Genomic DNA, 6,000 nt, shown 5'->3' on the forward strand with positions numbered 1-6,000 from the left:
TTGAAATTTCTAACTCAGAAATAATTCAACCGATTTCATTTAAATTTTGTATTTTGATATTAAAAATTATGCCACTAAAAATAAAGTAAAAATTTCATACCTTGCAATTAAAACTTTTTTGATTATTATTAAATGAAAAAATAAATAGAAGTTATGTTTAACAAATGAATTTTCTTTGGATAAGTGAATGTTATTACTTTGTGCAAAAATATTTTAATTTACTTAAAATTATCCCGAGATATGACAAAATAAAAAGACATAATAGCGCTTATTGATTAGCATATTTAAGGTTAATCCTTAATCACTCGATACTGAAAAAAAGAAAAAAAAAGAAATTGGAACTCTTTGGAAAGAAAAATTTGGAAAAATTGGCACTCTTTATGCAAGCGTACAGTGTGGCTACTGAAAAACTCAACTACTCTTTATTTTACAGTGCGACGAAATCTACGGCTTAATAGAAGGGTGTCTAGGTATAGTAGAATGGTTATAATTACGAGCAGGGAGAAAACAGTGGAACGGAATCCCTCTCTCTACAAAAGTATCAAGAAATACAAAACGTCTTAACCAATATATTTGGTGAACCAGATGCGGCTTTATTGCGCCAAACTCAGATACACTCAAGACTGAGAAATTTAACAGTGACGTAAACTAAGTTTGAAGCAAAAACAAAAAAGGTCGCCAAAGAACCCTCAAGTTTTGTAGATAATGATTACACGCATGATTCAAAAATTTCCCTGATTTCAAGATTACACGCATACATTTATTACATTTCTGAATTGTTCCTGTTTGAATCTTCCGATTGTACATTTCTTTAATATATTTATAGTACCTTTAAACATCAATCAAGAAACTATAAGAAAGAAATTTAAAAAAATTATTTTTAAAAAATGTTTTTACTAAAATAATTTAATGGAAAGGTGTTCTTTAAAATAATGTTCGTAATTTTCCAAGTGCTCATCTTTTTGAGCTCAATAAAGATAGCTGATAAAAATTAATATGAAGCTTTAATTAATAAACAAATATTTAAATAAAACTTTAACACCAGATGAATGAAATTTAGAGACAAGCGTCAGTATGGGTTATTTTTCGCCAAACATAAATTATACATATTACGTAACTTATTTAAATAAATGATGTTTTCGACTGAATCTGACAGGGAAAAGTAGAAAAACATATGCAGTATTATGGAATCATGTGCCCTGTGTTTATTGTAATTCATATCCTCCTACTGCTGCGGAATATATCTCGGAAAAAATATAAGTCCTAATGATAGGAAAAGTAAAATATTAACATTTTAATAAATACGAGTTCAACGAATATATAGAGTTAATGATTGAATAATGAGAGAATAATGATGATATTGAGAGTTTAACGAATATCCCCACTAAATCTAAATAATTAAACAGATATTATAAAAGGTCAGGTACACAAAGGGTCATGTTTTTAAGTTCTGATAAAATTTCATAAAAACTCGATTAATTTTAAAATTTTCGACTTTAGTTCACTACTACTGAAAAAATAAATCACTCAAAAGTAAAAGGATGTGTTAACTTTTTTTTCCATTGAATTTTCGAATGATTGTTGTTATTTATTATTGAAATGTATAATTACTGCTTAGTTTGGTTTTAATAGCAAAAAATTAAAATCGTTTGCACTGCAGCGTTTAATTGGATATAATATGAAAAAAACACAACTACTTCGATTTAGTAGGAACAACATATGACGCAATGCTAAACGAATGGAATTTAGTTGTTGTTTATTTAGTTATTGTTATTAGTAGTTGTTGTTATTTGTTAGTTGTTGTTGTTTACTTAGTTGCATTTAGTTTCAATAACTTTTCTTTATCATGCAATAAAATCTGGCGAGCAGCTATTTAAACGATCGAACACTTCGTTTGTTTATTTGTGGCTTGAAGTTAGGCTCGCAGAAAATGCCGTTCATGGGTTAAATTTAGTAGGAACAACACAACCTGTGACGTAGGCTATATTATACCCAATTGGGTATAATATGAAAAAAACACAACTACTTCGATTTAGTAGGAACAACATATGACGCAATGCTAAACGAATGGAATTTAGTTGTTGTTTATTTAGTTATTGTTATTAGTAGTTGTTGTTATTTGTTTTAGTTGTTGTTGTTTATTTAGTTGTATTTAGTTTCAATAACTTTTCTTTATAATGCAATAAAATCTGGCGAGCAGCTATTTAAACGATCGAACACTTCGTTTGTTTATTTGTGGCTTGAAGTTAGGCTCGCAGAAAATGCCGTTCATGGGTTAAATTTAGTAGGAACAACACAACCTGTGACGTAGGCTATATTATACCCAATTCATTGTTTAAATTTTATATTAGTTTGGTTATAATAACAAAGAATAAAAATCGTTTGCACTGCCGTGATTAAACGATTATTTAAATTTAATATTATTACAGTTATTCTTTTAATTTTTTTCCTACCGTCTGCCATTTCTTTTCTATTGAATTACTATATTCTTTCTGAATAAAAGGTCTGGGTGTATTGTTTAATGTATTTTGTTAAAATTCTTTACTTGCAAGCAATATTTATTAAAATTTTGTTCCGATCTATCGAAACAATAGCTGATGTACCTGAGGTAAGAATACGTCAGTTATTTTATTCTCTTAATTGCATTAACTGAACGAACGTTAAAAACTTTCTTTTCTGCAACTTTTTTTTAAAAAAAATACTATTTTAATCTATATTTTATGCAGTACATAACCTAATTGTATTCGTATGCCCTTAAATAGGGCAGGTCGAGTTATGAATAAACAATAACCTAATTGTATTAAATTTTAAATAAGAATACATATAACAATCATTGCAATGTGGACATTACGAATGAATTTTTGGTTGATTTATTCTAGAATTCTTCTGTGGTTTTTTTTTTCTTATTTTTCTATTTGTTTAAAATGTTGTATTGAGTTTTTGTTTGGTTGTTCAGGCATTTAAAATTTTATAAGGAAGAAGGAAATGCTTTTGAAAAGAACAGTTGCAGATAATTAAGTATGAGGAGGGACACTTTTTAATGTAAAGCGAAAATTCCGTCGAACACAAAAACTGCGTTCTAACCTTATTAACAGAAAAATTTATTAGGAAATTTTATTTAAAGAAGAAAAAACAGTTTTCCGTAAATGAGCCCCTGAATTAGACAGGCCGACTTATCATTCATTTTTGGAGCAAGAGCTAACATAAGCACATAACATAACTAATACTAACATAACGTTAACTTGCGAACTTGTTTGCTCCAATATTGCTTGATAGGACAGCTCTCATAGTATAGGAGCCTTAGTTATACCTAAAGAGTTTGAATAATGCGAATTTCAACAAAAAAAAAAGGAGTTTAGCAAAATTTCTCCTGTTTTTAAACTGATTTTCTCAAATGAATTCTAAAACCAGAACGGAATCTTGAAAACTTCCGCTTCCGGTGTATCTCTCCGCTTATGTTGTTTACGTAATTAAACTGGATTTCATGTGTTTTAACCCGCTTATCCTACTAGTGATTTCTTAGATTTCAATGACTATTTTGTTTTTTTCTTCGTTTGAAAGTTAATTTGCAACCTCTAATATCCATACTTTTTTTCCCATTCACAAGTATTTTAAATATATAATATTAAAGATGGTTATTTCGTAACGTAGGACTATTTCAAACTAGACAAGAAGAATTTCAGTTATTATTTCCTTCCTATGAAATCTTTGTGTTTGCTAAATTTTAATTCGATTGGCGAGTGATACTAAGCTTCCTTGATAGCTTCAGCTATCAAGCTACGTAACATAGAAAAATAGCTACGTAACAACGTAACATAGAAAAATTGCATGGATTGTTGTTCAGGCTATGTTCATAATTAATAACTGTCGATGGATACAAGTAACATTTCCTTTTCCAAAAAGAAAAGAAAAAAGAATATTTTTCTATTACAGCATAAGTTTATTCAAATTTGATGCTCTTAATTGTTACACATTCTTATTTCCCTATTCAGATCAATTGAAAGTTTTTACTTATTACTTAAAAAAATGCTACATTAAAAAAATTTATATTCATCATTAAGATTTAAGGAAGTAATACAGTGCAGACCCAAAGAAATGACGATATTTTTATGGTCACAGTGCCTTCGAAAACCTGCACTAAATATTACGCAAAGGTGCCGAAATAGGTTCCTAATTATTTATACATCAAAATTAGTTATTTTAGTCTTTATTTCTTTAAATATTGAAAGTTTTATTACAACACAGATTTCGTCACCTTTTAAGTTTGTGAGTACGCAGATTTATATATGTTTGTTTACTTGTATAGAAACAGAGTACATTTTTACTTCGCATTAAGTAAGTCTAGAAGAATTATTAACATTATAGAAGTTACAGTATATAAATAATATGCTAAAAAAACAAATTCTATCGATTTTTAGCGATTTTGATTGAATGAATTATTCGATTGTATGATGAATTTAAAAACATTGAGTTTTTAATATGAGCATCAAAGGAAATCAAAAATGAAGAATAAAACGGATCAAGGGAATCACGGGAAAAAATGGCTATAAGACTACTTAAGTTTGTTTGTTTTTGAAAATAAATAATTTGTTCCAGCTGAACTATTTTTGATAACACGAAATTATTTTGTTTTTTATAATTGTTTAGTTAAAATAAAATATTTATGTAAACTAACTTTTTCTCTCCTTTAAAAGGAGTGAATGTTTAGTCCAGAGTTTAAATACTTTGCCAAAACTTTTCGTAGGGCAGAAAACTATTCCATCGAACTGTAAGCCAGTTTTATAGTAAGTTTTAAGTTGCTTGCATCATTAGGTCATACTAAAATGTAATATTCCTCGAAGAAATATAGTTTGCAAATTTTCAATCACCATTAGTGACAGTTTATTTCTCCTTTTATTTAACTTTCTGTCAAGTAGTTTTAATTAGAGTATAATTATTATGGGAAAGTTTTTTTTGCTCTCAGTGATTCGGTCGCCAAATATAAAACAAACTTCTTCGTTTCGTACTTAAAGGGGATGAATTTTAGAATAACTTCTACAATTAATGGATTCCATCTTCGACTAAAAATGTAAAAAGTGGCAGAAACTCAATTCATATTTATTTATTTATTATTACTCTTTAACTAATCAATCTAAACTACTACCAGGATTTACATTTCAAATTATTCATATTTAAAGCAAAAGCATTCTTTACATTCGTTTTCAATGTTAAACTAAAAACAAATATGCTATCAAAAGCTTTTAATTTTAATCTCTATAACTAAAATTTTAAATTTTAGTACACACCACTTTTTGCACTGTTAATCACCCGTGGTAATTTTGTAAATGCAAGTTGATATTCCTTTTAAACTGCCTCGAATTAAACCAAATAATCTTGAATAAGAGGAAAAGAAGAAAAAAACCTATTTATTGAAATTATGTTTAAGTTCACACACTCATTATCAGTAGTTAAAAAATAAGTTAAATATTTATTACAAGGAAGCAAAAATATTTAGAAAACGCTTAAGTTCAAGAAAATTTATTAAAGCCAAAAACTTTACGAATACTTTATTATTCGTAAAAATCTTGCGAAAGTAATTTCCAGATGCAAAAAAAAAAAAAAAAAAAAAAAAAAAAAAAAAAAAAACTATTTAAGTAAGTTAACGGTTTATGAATCAGGAAATAAAATTTTAAAAATATTTGAAACCTTAGTACCATTACAGCAGAATTATCTATTTTTGTAATTGTTATGTATTAATCAGTGTTATTTATATATAAGGCCGTTTGACGTAATATAACTAAAATAATGAAAGATGTATAGTTATGTATGTATGAACTATTAGATTGATATACATAGATAAAGTTAAAATTTTTAATTATTTAATAAAGGTTTTCCTAAATTAAACATAAGTTTACTATTTAAAATATTTCAAAGAAAAATATGACATAAATTTTGCTTACTTTGGAAATATCATACTGACGTGTATTGTTAGTGAGTCATTGGTAACGCTAAGAAAATATC

This window comes from Parasteatoda tepidariorum, chromosome 5 (genome assembly GCF_982258835.1).
Source record: "Parasteatoda tepidariorum strain Cologne lab strain chromosome 5, Ptep-v5.0, whole genome shotgun sequence".
In the NCBI taxonomy this organism is placed as follows: Eukaryota; Metazoa; Arthropoda; class Arachnida; order Araneae; family Theridiidae; genus Parasteatoda; species Parasteatoda tepidariorum.